General features: G+C 38.8%; 1 protein-coding gene across 1 annotated transcript in view; it reads right to left on the bottom strand.

Moving 5' to 3' along the window:
- The window catches only part of LOC129727749 (organic cation transporter protein), a 110,312-nt gene extending 97,299 nt beyond the window's left edge, over nucleotides 1–13,013 (bottom strand). The window contains exon 1 of the mRNA XM_055685880.1: nucleotides 12,377–13,013. The gene's annotated coding sequence lies outside the window, so the exon portion shown is untranslated. The remainder of the gene's footprint in view (nucleotides 1–12,376) is intronic.
- Between the last annotated feature and the right edge of the window lie 1,492 nt (nucleotides 13,014–14,505).

The following is a 14,505-nucleotide window of genomic DNA, read 5'->3' as shown; positions in this document are numbered from 1 at the left end:
TGCTTTTCGGACAGCAAATTGTGCAAAAAATCGTTCAAAATTGGAGAAAATCCTTGTCGGTGAAGTTTACCCGAAAGAATGTCAATAGAAACGGAATCAAAAGCCCCCTTAATGTCCAAGAACGCAGACGCCATTTGTTCTTTGCGAGCATACGCCAGCTGAATATCTGTTGAAAGCAACGCAAGACAATCATTCGTCCCTTTGGCACGGCGGAAGCCAAATTGAGTATCTGATAGTAGACCATTTGATTCGATCCAATGGTCTAAACGACGGAGTATCATTTTTTCCATCAATTTCCGGATACAGGATAGCATTGCAATCGGCCTATAAGAGTTGTGATCAGAAGCTGGTTTCCCTGGTTTTTGGATGGCGATCACCTTCACTTGCCTCCAATCCTGCGGTACAATGTTTTGCTCCAGGAACTTATTGAACAAGTTCAACAAGCGCCTCTTGGCATTGCCGGGTAGATTCTTCAACAAGTTGAATTTGATTCTATCTAACCCAGGCGCGTTATTGTTACAGGACAGGAGGGCAACTGAAAATTCTGCCATCGTAAAAGGTGATTCTATCGCGTCGTGGCCCGGAGACGCATCGCGAACAATGTTTTGCTCAGGAACAGAGTCCGGACATACTTTCCTGGCAAAATCAAATATCCACCGACTTGAAGACTCCTCGCTTTCGTTGACCGTTACGCGATTCCGCATTCTTCGGGCTGTGTTCCAAAGAGTGCTCATCGATGTCTCCCTCGACGTCTCGTTCACGAACCGACGCCAATATCCGCGTTTCTTTGCCTGGCTAAAGCTTTTAAGCTTGGTATTAAGCTCCGAATACCGTATATAGTCGTCGGGTATACCTCCCTTCTGGAAGGCCAAAAACGCGTCGGATCTTTGCGTGTAGACATCGGAGCACTCTTCGTCCCACCACGGAGTTGGAGGCCGCTCTTTAATCGTTAAGCCGGGATATTTCTTCGTTTGGGCTTGCAACGCGGCGTCGAGGATTAAGCCCGCGAGGATGTTGTATTCTTCAAGTGGTGGGTGATGTTGAATCGACTCGACCGCTTTTGAAATCATTTCCTCGTATAACTTCCAATCGACATTCCGTGTGAGGTCATACGGAATGTCAATTGGTCGCATGCGAGTTGAACCGTTAGTAATTGAAATAAGAATAGGCAGATGGTCGCTACCGTGAGGATCGAGTATTACCTTCCATGTGCAATCCAACCGTAGCGACGTCGAACATAAGGATAGATCCAAAGCGCTTGGGCGCGCTGGAGGTTTCGGGATACGTGTCATTTCACCGTTGTTCAAAATAGTCATGTCGAAGTCATCGCAAAGGTTATAGATTAAAGAGGAGCGGTTATCATTGTAGGGGGAACCCCAAGCCACACCATGAGAGTTGAAGTCTCTCAAAATCAAACGTGGCGAGGGAAGAAGTTCTATTAAATCAAAGAGCAACCGTTGCCCAACCTGTGCTCTGGGAGGAATATATATTGAGGCAATACAAAGCTCTTTACCTTGTATTGTCATTTGACATGCGACAACTTCGATGCCTGGAATCGAGGGGAGGTTAATACGATAGAAAGAATAGCACTTTTTAATCCCTAAAAGTACTCCTCCATATGGGGTGTCTCGATCAAGGCGAATAATATTAAAATCATGGAAGTTGAGATCAATATTTGAAGTAAGCCAAGTTCCACAAAGGGAAAATGCATCGCATTTGTTTCTATTTATTAAAACTTTAAATGAATCCATTTTTGGTAAAATACTTCTACAATTCCACTGTAAGACAGAGATAGAATCCTTCGTATACGCAGATGAACTAGGCATCGAAGGATACAATCGCTGCAAGGAGGGGCCATTGGGCAGTCAACTGCTTCCAAAATGATCTAACTGTTGGAAGGAATGCTGTAAGAAAAATTTTAATTGGATCGGGTACATTGAAAGTTTCATAAATCCAGTCCACAATGTCAGAAAATTTCACTAATCCAGAGTTTGTTTCATCAACTGGGAGTGCAAAAGGAACAACTGGGGTTTTAGATGTTCCTGGCAGTGCTGGGAACTCCTTCTGGGACTTTAAATTTGCAAGCCCAGGAGGAGTTTGCTTCGGTTTTCCGCAGCACTGTTTGGTTTGTTTGTAACTTTCATTTCACTTTGGGAAATCTTAGGACCTTTTCGGGGAAGTTTAGGAGAGGAAATATTTTTCCTCTTTCTAGACGCCCCAAGATTGGCATAAGATGTTCCCGCTGGTGAATCGTCAGAATCGGTTTCATCAGAGGACAACAGATCAAAGGGGTTCGATGTTATGGTAGAAGTGGTCACGGTCTTCTTCAGCATCTCAGCATAAAAACGCTTTGAACGCTCCCTAAGTGACCGCTTGATTTTATCTCTGCGCTGCATGTACACCGGGCATGTGGAGAGCTCATGCTGATTTTCCCCGCAGTGAATACATTTTTCAGCATTTACACTGCAAGAATTGTCCGCATGAGTTCCTCCACACTTGCTACATCGTGCCTTATTGCAGCAGTAGGCGGCTGTGTGGCCTAGCTGCTTGCAATTGGTGCAATTCATAACACGGGGTACATACAATCGCACAGGCAGACGAACCCGATCGATCGAGACGTGGCTAGGGAGAGCAGATCCGGCAAACGTAACACGAAACGAGTCTGACGGAGTGTACACTTTTGTGCCGTTGACAAGAGACACAGACCGCAATTGCTTGCAATCTATGATCTTTACTTTTACGTCGTGACACAAAGCATTTTTGAAGCAGCCAAAACCGCTTGCCAAGATACACTCGACCGACAGACTCGAATCGGTTATGACACCGTCGATCTCCATGTCTCGTGCGGGTATATAAACGCGATACTCGCGTCTGAAAAGCTCGGAGCGAGCAATAGCGTTGGCCTGTTCCAGGTCGCTGACCACGACCACGGGTCTGACCTTGGAGATTTCGGTCACGGCCTTGTACCCCTCCGTCAGGTCTTTCGAAATCTGCAGGATGTTTAACGGTTTCGATTTCGGTCCTGCTTTTGGCCGAAAGAAAACAGTAAAGCTGCCCTGAGATCCGTCCGGGTAAAGCCTGGGGCGAGGGGGGACTGGAGAATTAACAGAGGAAGGGTTGGCAGAAGGGACAGGGTCGGAGGGGTTCGGGGATGGTGGCACGGGAGGCGAGGGATCTACATCCATCGCGCTAAATCTAGCGCACTAGCGCCGACAGAACACGTACCTCTTTACTTCTCCTTTCAGCAGGGTTGGTTGTCCGAACGGTCGAAGCTGCAGCCGTTACAGCCAGCAGCATCAATACAGCAGCTTCAAACAGCCACCAGCAGCGAGCCGGGTGTGTGATCACTCAGCACAGCGACACAACTCGCTGTCAACTGTTGGCTTCTTCTTTTTCCTCCTTTGTGTTGAGATTTTCGTCCACTGCTGTAGCACAAATCACTTAGCAGCCAAATCGGCTTACGCACCAGCAAACAGCCACGATGCGAAACAGTTGCACAAAGGCGGGCAACCTTGAACCTTCACTCGACCAGGCAAACAATGCCAACACTTGCTCGCGCGTCTTTTGTTTTATATTCTATCGGAGCGATCACCAAACACGTCCTATACTGATGCGTGTTCGGCACAGAATGATGAAAGGTTATTGTTATAGAATTGTAAAAAATGGAATAAAAAGTCCTATATCTTTAACTGCGCGAACTATTTTGGTACGTATATTGCCTCCACTTTGGTACTTATAAGCTCATATAGAACGTTATATACAACTTTATCAGATTGTACAAGGGTGCTTATATCTCAACAACAACTGAAATATACGGACCAAATTGTTGGCTGGGCATTGCCCAGGGGGGTGTGCAGCCGAACATCCAGGTTGTTCTGTTAATTCGATTAATTCTCAGCTTTGTAAAAACTATAACCAATCGCTCTTTTTCGGACGACCTCATATTTTCAATTGAAACCTCTAATTAAGATCTAAAATTTGGCATAACATTTTCATGGGGCAGGGTTCAGTACGCATATCATTCTTATAATTAGATTTTCATAACATGTTTCATACTGAGTTATTCTTTTAGCTTTTCAAAATTCTTCAGGAGCAAAATCACCAATTTTTAAAAATGAAACCTTGTTTGGTAGCATAGTTACGATTTATTAAATGACTAGCAGCTCACGACAATATTTGCACAAATTTAAACGTTAATTCTCAACACAACTGAATATACCCGGCTACATATCCCTTTCGGGACGAAGTTAGGTTAGGTCATGATTCAACCGATCGTTTCTCGGTTTACAAACAAGCGTCGAAAAATCTGTTTTCAACTCGTTCGGAAGCGTCGCGTGATTTAGGGTTTTCAAATTTGGCATAACATCGTAACTAATCATAGCACGATCAAATCGGCGGTGTCGGCGCACATGATCAAATTTAATTATATCTACAAAATTAGTGCTGTCGCGGTGGGGCGAATCAACAGTAGGGCGGGTGAGAAAAACAGTAAGAAGCTGCATGCAGGATGGTATTGAGAAGCAGGATTGAGAACGAGCACAAACTGTGATCATTACTTAATCATAGACGTCACATGCTAATCACGACATCTGAACCGACGACAGAAATCGTGCAACTAAACTGCATGTGATGTTCGCAAAAGTTCAGTGCACAACTTTCCGAATGCGCTTGGTTTCATCGTAGTAAAATACCTAAGGAAAAACGTACACTGGTGGAGCAAACCGCGCAGTCGATCAACATAAGTGGCAGAATGTAAATTTAGTGATACCTAATGGCGGATAAGATACTACCCAATGAATAACATTACAGCTAGTGATACAGCCGGCAACTGGAAGCATCGAATTAAATATGCAACTGAAAATGGTCAACCAGCGCTATTAAAGAAGCTGCAATTTAATTCATCTGTCGAATCAAAAATGCCCTTGTGGATTCTGAAAAACATAGTTGTTAACCAAGTGAATTCACAGCATCCAACAGATACAAACTTGCCATATGTTGAGTGGTGACTGATCTCGAGCCGCCTATTACTGTTTTGCAACCAGCCACAATTCGCTTTCCTCTAATATTACCCCAACTGGAATTACACTTTATCATCCACATCACATCGTTATCACAGAGTTCCTACGTTCGGCGATGCCAAGTATCATGAACCAGTTGCGGTCAACACCGGATAACTGGTTGGAATTCAGTGTTTCGCTCAGTAGGTAATGCCACCATGTTCCCAGGATGTCTACAACTTAATCAGGGATGATTGTTTCAAACCTAAATATTTGCATTTTCTGCTTTCGCTTCTGTCTTTGCCGTGCACAGTGGAACATCGGCAAGTGGGGAGTGGACAGTTACCTTTCTCTAAAAAGATGTACTGATACTTTTACTAAGTGCTCGATCCAAGGATGGGTATCACTAGACCTGTTATTGTTGTGCAAAAATTTCAAAACAATTTGGACGAACAACCTACCAACTTGTTACTAAGTTGCCGCTGTCGGAATTTGTCGTTGCTGTTTATTGACACAGAACATTGACCCAGCCAACTATTAGTATATATAAGCATACCAACCGAACGGATTTTTCAGGAGTGATGTCCGGATTGAATCTGTCCGCATTTTCCACACTGTCCGGAAAACATGCTAGAATTAACTATCAACTCAGAGTTTTATAAGTTTTTGAAAACACACGCGAATTTATTAAAGAAAAGTACATCTCAAGAAAAGTATACTTTCTAGCAAGCAGATAAAAAGTCTATTGTAATCTAGAATCGTGTTCATTTTTTTTAATTTTTTTTTTTCATCAAGCTTTGAAGAAAATATGAAATGTTTGACATAAGTCCGGGTTTTATTAACTACTAGCTGAATGTACCCGGCCTTGCTCGTGTAAAAATTTCAGCTCTTCTATAATTTTCTATATTTCCATATATTTTTTCTAACCCATCATTTCAAATAATATTTCTATTTTAGTTATAAACTTGCTTATATACCACCTTTTTCGTTGGTTAACAATCGATGCGGAGGCATTCCAGCTGGGTCGAGTTAGTTCAAAAATTCCGTTGGAAAATGGATTGCCTCATCAGCATCTTCGACGGTATCGATTAACTTACAATAAACTCAAATTAGACTGAAAATACCTAATCAATAGCCTAAGCTCACCTCTGACAGTTAAAATTATTGCTTGCTATATCTTCTCGTTTTACTGTTTTGTGTAAACAATATCAATATCATCCTTATAGTTGAACATCAGTCTTCATGAATTAATTAACAATTTGGAGATACGGGGACTATCTCCAAATTTCGTTAAGTTTTGAATAACTTCCAATGCAGAAAAACAACCCTCACTATACCAAACGTTCGGACACCAATTTTCGGTCTTGGGGAGTCAGCTCCGACCTAAGAACCTAATATCAGGGAGTATTTGAATATTTTTCTTCTTGAATTTGAAAATAGCTTTGACAACGGGTGTCGTCATTTTCTGAACATAGTTCTTTATCTAGAAATATTGACATTTTTTAACCATTTTACCCAGTTTTACACAGCTTGACAGAAGGCAGAAATCGCGAAATTGATTTCAAAACAACGTTTCAATGTTACGTACTCGCCTTAATCTATATTCTAGTAACCTTTCCAGAAAATGTAATCCGTCATGTACGATTTAATAATGTGCGCCGGACATGAATATTCGGATTCTGGACGACATCTTGATATCGAAAATATACATATTGCAGAGCATATATTCGTTTTTCACAAAATTCTGAAACCGGAAGTCATGGTGATTGAATTTAAAAAATGTCGTAGGACTTTCATTTCTGGTTTCTAAAGGTCATCCTGGTTCCGGAAATACCAATGTTTGGAGGTTTGTAAACGTTTTTTACAGTTGTATACGGTTTCCCAGAAACCAAAAGTCGCCATCTTTGTTTTAGAAAAACATCGGACATCATATTCCGGTCCCTAGAAATCAACTTCTGGCCATGACCGACCGAGGGCATGAAAGTTATCGTACTCTGCCAAAAAGGTCCCATAATGCATTAAAAGACCTGACTTTCTTATAAATTAAGACCCCTTCCCTCTTTGATAGCTGCCCCTATTTCTTTTCAAAATCATGTTCCGTTCTCTGGAAATTAATTCCCGGCCTCCAGACATGACCAAAGGCCTAAAAACTAACGGTTTCATTCAGAAAGTTCCCATAATGCATGAAAAAACTTGATTTTCTGATTCGTTAAGATCCCCTCCTCCTTTGGGGGTTGCTCCTTCCTCTTCCCAATATTTCTATGATCACTTCCTCTGTAAAAAGAACACGTATGCCAAGTTTGGTTGAAATCGGTATAGTCATTTGAGAGTTATGCTGGAACATACATACATACATGAAAAACTGTTTTTTTTAAATAAATAGCTGGATTTTGGAAGCTCTTATTTTGTTTGATCGATGCTCTTAACCAAATTTTTATTCAGTAATAGTTGAGCTTCTGCAACTTTTCCAAACATATTTTTTATCCAAAACGCTAGACTGGACTCTTCGTTATCAAATTATGCAAGAAATATCTAGAGAAACTTTTCAAAAGGTCCTATCTGCTTTGATCGATTTTTTGATCGATCACTTTCATTCAATCACCACAATTTATTAAACACCTCTTCTGCCACGTCTTGTGCACGAGTTGATAGTGGAGAAATCACTCTAGCCTTTTGAACGAAAACCACGGTTGCGAAAGTTACTAAAGCTAAACCATTACCAAAATAATAAGACGCTCCGGAAAAACGATGAAAGCAGATAGGACCTTTTGAAATGTTCATCTAGATATGTCAAGAAATCGTTCCTAAAACGGATCAAAGCAGGTTGGATGTTTTGAAACACTTCTCTGGAAACATTTGCACAAAAGCCGATTTTCGGCTACCAACAGACTTCACTACGTTTCAAGAAAGGCCAATATTTGGAAATATATGATCGATTTTCGTCATTCCAATTCCGAAATTACCCATATTGCCAAGTATATAATTCAGTTATTAATTTTCGCAAGTTTCAAAGTATCGTCAGATACCGATAACCGGTTCTTAAGAGTCATTTTTGCTCCGAAAATAACAACATTGGGGGTTTGTGAGCGTTTTCCACAGTTCTAAATGGCTTCCCAGAAGCCGGAAGTCGCCATCTTGGATTGAAAATGGCATCGAACATTATGTTTCAGTCTCTGTACATTAACTTCCGGCCTCCAAATATGACCAAGAACCCGAAAATCATCAAATTTTATTGAAAGGTTTCCATCATATATGAAAATTTATTACTTTTGTCCCCCTCCTGCTTTAAGGGTGACCCCTCCCCCTATCCAATATTTCTATGACCACTTCCTTTATACAAAGAATTCGTGTGCCAAGTTTGGTAGAAACTGGTTCAGGCATTCAAGAGTTATGCTGGAACATACATACATACATACATACAAAACTTGTCTTTTATATAAATAGATAGATAGATAGATAGATAGATTGTCTTTTATATAAATAGATAATAGATAATAGATAACTATCCAATTAAGACGAGTTCAATAAAAGTGATCCAGATTTTTTTATTTGGGAGTTGGTATGCTTAACCCTAAAAGCAAAGCCTTGGTGCTACATTTCGTATCGGAACTCGACAATATCCGATTGCTGGCTTGTTATAGACCAGCATCGAATCTCGAGATCAGCTGGGAGGATTAGGAATCCACAAAAAAACTACAGAATGGAATATTTGAAAAATAACAAATATTAATCTAAATTAAATATACTAAATCGCCAAAAATACTCATATTTACTAGAGAAACATTTCGAAAGGTCCTATCTGCTTTGATCGATCGATCGATCGATCGAACTTTTTTAAACACCTTTTATGACAAGTTAGCTACACAAGTTGATAGCGGAGGGATCACTCTAGCTTTCTGAACGTAAACCACGCTTGGAAGAATTACTAAAGGTGAATCATTACCGAAATGAAACGACGCTCTGGAAAAACGAGAAAAACAGATACCGTAAAACGGGGTATCATTGATCAGCGGGGTAACATTGATCAGTTTTACCCTTCTCATGAATAGTTGAAATAAAACTGCTCCGTGATAACTTTTGCTAAAATTGAGTATAACATCTTAGTCTTGTGTCATTCGAGGTCTGAACAATATTGTATTGGTTGAAATTTTTTATTGTTTTGATGACCAAACTTTAAAATTAATTCGTTCGTTGTATTTCTTACTCTCAGTAAGTGCCAGAAAAGCACTTTATACTAGTCGAATATTTAACATTTCGTATTCATTGACATGTTTTCCGAATTCGTTATCAAATTTTATCAATCAACCCGAAAAAAATTTAGTTAAATTTATTACATTCAATGTTAATTAGTTTATATTTGTTAAGAAAGTCCAGTTTTATGCTCTAGCCAAGACAACATCCTGTCCTACGCCAGGATGTTGTCTTGGCTAGAGCATAGAACGTAAGAGACTAGAGCTGGCCTATTGATACTTCCGTTGTTGAAAAGGCCTTGCATATAAGATCAACATACGTTTTCTGAACACAAAAATTTTACAACGATTGTTGACTTACAAAATACTTCTAGCAACTTTCGCGACCAACGTTTACGTTTTTCATCATCGAAAGGTAAAATTACATATGGCATAAAAATGCCTCGCAGTACATACCGCGGCTAAATGCAAGGACAGGACTATCCTCCGCAGTAAAAGCAGTCAAGGAGAACGGGAAGCGTCTCTAAACATGTTATCAAAGCATTATCTAACATTTCTAGTTCAAAAAGGTTTCAAAACTATTTAAAATTGAAACTGATCAAAGTTACCCCAAATAAGAAAATTTGAAACAACGACGAAAAATAAATGTTTTTAATGATCAGGATTTTCGAAGGGCTTTGAAAACTCACTTCTCAAGTTCTAAGGATGCCAGTACTGGTTTTAAAAATATGAAACCTGTAATTTCAGTTGTTGAAATATATATAAAGACTCACGAAAAAGTGAAAAAAATGATCATTGTTACCCCGTTTTACGGTACGACCTTTTGAAATGTTTATCTAGAATTATTGTTGATTGCACTGCTCACAGCTTTACAACTGCGATTTACTACTACAGTATCCGAAATGTATCTTAGTGCTTATGCCCGAAATCTATTTCAGAGCTTATGCCCTTATGCCCATGTGTTGAGTGTTTACATAGCTGTGTAACATCATAGGGGTAAAACTGCTTTTGAGGCAATGAAAAAATATTGGATTGATTCATACCGAAACAGTAACAGAATGTTTTTTCGCAAACATTCAATCGGAAACGGTTCTAATTTCTGTGTGTTAAAACTTGAACATGAAGCAACAATAACAATTATTGATAGATGAAGACATCTTTGAAGTAAACAACTCAACTATTACAACGAGACTACACAGTCTTATACAGTATGCGATTGTCGTAGAAAAAAAATATTTCTATTCCTGTAGATGAAAATCGCCGAACGGTTTGAATTAAGTTTAAGAAAACAAATCAAATAGTTTCATAGCCATAAAATAAAGCATTGCCATTGTAGTAAATCATACACATAGCTGGAATTAATACCATAATCTAGCATAAAAAATCTCACATACCGTGATATGGAGTGAAATTGATCACCTGAAAATTCGTGATAAAAATACAAATCGAAAGATATTGATCTTACAACACTACGTAATGGTAACGTGTCCTAAAATAAAAGTTGCCAATGTTTCAGTTCAAAGTGGATTCTTCTGGTCGTTTTCAAATGATCCAGTCAAACAGTTTAATCCCAAAATTTTCCAGTTTTTTATATATGTTCCAATTTTATCCAAATTATTTATTCACTCAAGCTTCGATTGATATTTGAAAATGTTTTAAAAGATTTGTTAGATTGATATATTATTTTCAAAAAAATTTTTATTCCTTTCAGTTTTTTATCTTCATACACGTAACACGGCCAAATTAAGAACTCCATGGCATGGTTGAGATAAAAACAAACAAATTGGTCTTACCAGATCATGAAAAAAATCTTCAGGTTGTTTCCTGTTGCGTGGCAGTTATAAAATTAATTAGTTTTCAAGAGATTGCTAGAAATAATTGAAATTTAAACTTCACTGATGTTACTGTTGTTAAAAGATAAAGTATATGAAAAAAACTTTATTTTCCTAAATTTGAGATAGATTGATTACGTAATTTCAAATTTTACTGCTGTCAAGGGAATTTTTCAGTCCAAAATTTTAACAAATTGTAAGCTCGAAACAAAACAGTTTAAATGCTGCTTTATTTAAACTGATGCTGGATTCAGTAACCATCACAGAAAAACTCTCTCACAATTAATTTAACCCTTGATTATTTCATACCCTTAATGTAATACTGATAATTTTGCAGGAAATTACAAAAATTTTAATTCCAGAGCTTGTTTTTGACCTTTTGCAACAAACCGAATTGGAATTGGTCTAACGATGATTAAATGAGAGCAAATTTAGTAAACTTTATCTAGTGAATCAAAATGAATAGAGTTTACCCTGAATTATTGTTGCTTTTGTTTTCAAACTAGCTGTGATTGATATTTTTCAGTTCAGAAGTCATCACTTATCTTGAATATATCGAATAATAGTACATTTCCAATAGAATGTATGGAATTTAAAAGGTGATCAATTTCACCCCTATTTAGTACCTTATCGAATTCTCGAATTTATTTCATAAGTAAACGATAGAAATTTCATCAATAGCCATAGTGGCATAGTGAGCATATACCAGCACTTGTTTCGAACATATACTATTTCGGGAAAAATATACATGAAGCGAATTAATCGGAAAATATTATTGAAATTGATCGATTTCACCCATGGTACTCAATCAACACCTTCAGGATACAAAAAAATTTTCTTGTTTCAAAATTAAATACTGACACCCAACAGAATTATATATGTTATCAATGCGACAATCAATAAATGTTATCCTTTGCGTCATTATTTTATGGTATTCCAAAGTATGTATATATCGAAAATTTGTAGCAGCTTGACTATTATTTACTTTGGTTTACCCGTTGTGCGATACCGCCCTCATCGACCGCTACGCGTTGGGTGCCGCAACCGAGACGAAATGGTGGGGCTTATCAGCCAGTTTAGAGTGATTGGATTACCACTTAGATATCGCCTTGATTCCCACTGAGCAGTGAAAACACAACCTGAATACTGCGTGGTGAGGTGTGAACCAGTGGCGGCTGCTCAGCTCGACTAAGTAGCGCGGGACTTGAACACTTCGTACAAACAATACAATGACTCGCACTGATAGACCAAAAGGGGCGACTTCCGGAGTAGCTTTTAAACGCTTCTAGACAAGAGCCAATGTCTAGGAAAACGCAATCTTAGCTTATTGAGTAAATTGAACATACGTTTTTACTACCTTGTCTTACAGCAAAGAAGACCTCTCAAACAGGTTCGATACACTGTAACTGCGAACACTGAATTGTCACTACTTGCTCGTCACTAAGTTTACTTAGTGAAATTATTAATTACCAGTAATTAAACTAATTTAACACTTGATCTATTCGCTGATAGCCACTGAAATGTCTCGCCACAGGACGTAACGATTACACTGCGCCAATATAGCACACACGAGAGCACTCTGACACCGTTTATGCTGCTGGCTGCCATTCATCGTTAACCCGTTCTTCGCTGACCACAAACATCCACAACAGGTCGAGTAAAGAAGACGATATGCCTGCCAATTTGCGAAGGCGTCGTTGTCGTTACCGCAGACTACGCCGTCGAGTTAATTGTTCACGGTAATTAAAATTCATTTATAGTTTGATGGTCAGCTCACATCAATCTGCTAGCTTTGGCATCTCATAAAGTCTGAAGTCATGCACATTAAGTGCAAATTTTACAATTTGAATATAGGTATTTCCGAATATATTTGGCCCTGATAAATGGTACCCTAACAATCAGAATCAATCGAGATTCGGCGAAACGGATCGAACACAATTGCTGCTTCCAATACCCGAGTCACATCGCGATGAGGTATAGAATCAAACTGCGCTTAAACTAGTCGGAATGGATTTGGGCCTAGCTTGCTAGTGCAGTAAAGGCGCGCTTATAAATATAACTAGTTAGTGGTATACCGCCGTGCCAGCATGTCCCATCGAAAAGGGGGATGCAAAGTTAGCAGTAAACGACTTCTATGCATATACGATACAAACTTCGGGGAAAGGTCGAACGGATGGGGCTTACGAATCTGATTGGGACATCAGTTGTTTGATTTACATATGTGAATTATTCTTCCGGTTACGGTGCACACATATGACACCAGTTACGCGAGAACTAAAACAGACAAACTAGCGGCTGGAAATTCAGCTGAAAACAAAACAATTGCTCGTTTGCTTTTCTGATAAATTCATACAATGTAGTGAAGAATTCACAGTGAAAATATTTATTTTAACGATGCATAATAATTTGAAAAATGAAAATATTTTTGTATTCAACTGGCTCCGCTCACTGGAGCTCAAACCTCTCGGTATGGAAACTTCATTAAAGTCTCTGAAAATTTTACGCATTTCCGAGCTGGCTAAGGGCACCACAAGTTAAAAAGCTATAATCCTTTTTTTTCAGTTCGAGTTCTAGGTCTAACCTGTGTTGACAACTGGTCGACAAAAGTAAAAAAAAAAATCTAGAGTTCTAGTAGAGCATAAACTGGAAAAATGTCAGATTAGGGCTTTTTAACTATTGCTTCGAATGGACTAACTATTGCTTCGTCGGAAGTGCGTGAAGTGAAACTTTCCGGTAACCTGTTGATTAACGGACCCGATGACGCCAAAACGGTTTTACTTTCTCATGTGATTAATGGCGTGATCCCAGAGATTTTTCGCTTCAGAAAATCTCCCAGTATCAGCTATCATTGAATATAGGCCAGTTGAGTTAGTTGTGATTGGATCACGTCACCCCACAACCATCGATACCGATGTCGCCCGGCCACCAGCCTCCACCTAATCTGATTTCATGGTTTCACGATTCAGCAATTTAAAGGAATTTTTTATCAAACAATTATAACATTATACTTAACAAATGTTTCCAGGAGGGCACATTATCAACAATTTTACCCTGTGGTACATTGGAAAGTTTGTCACGTACAGATAGCCGTAGCACACTCATTCATTTCCATGTTTCCTATAGCAGTGCAACACAGTAATGCTGCGCAACTTTACATCTAACATAAAAAATATCGCCACTAACTTCAGGCGTTTAATGCAATCATACATATTCCAGAAGCAACACTGTTGGCTATTTTGCAAACTTTCTACTCTGCAACTTTCCATAACCTTTCTATAAGTTATGATATCTACATATCATCATTAAGTTATTCGTGTTATATTTTCTCAAGACTATTCAAGAAAAAACCATGTATGAAATTTAAATAATTTCTTGTTGAAAATACCTTTTTTAGAAACAAATAAACTAATAGAACAAACTCAATAATATTCCGGCGAAGGATTGTTTTCAATATAATAAAATACTAAATCAATTCTAGAATGATTT

Source organism: Wyeomyia smithii, chromosome 3 (genome assembly GCF_029784165.1).
Source record: "Wyeomyia smithii strain HCP4-BCI-WySm-NY-G18 chromosome 3, ASM2978416v1, whole genome shotgun sequence".
NCBI lineage: Eukaryota > Metazoa > Arthropoda > Insecta > Diptera > Culicidae > Wyeomyia > Wyeomyia smithii.
This window is presented reverse-complemented; position numbering and strand designations above follow the sequence as displayed.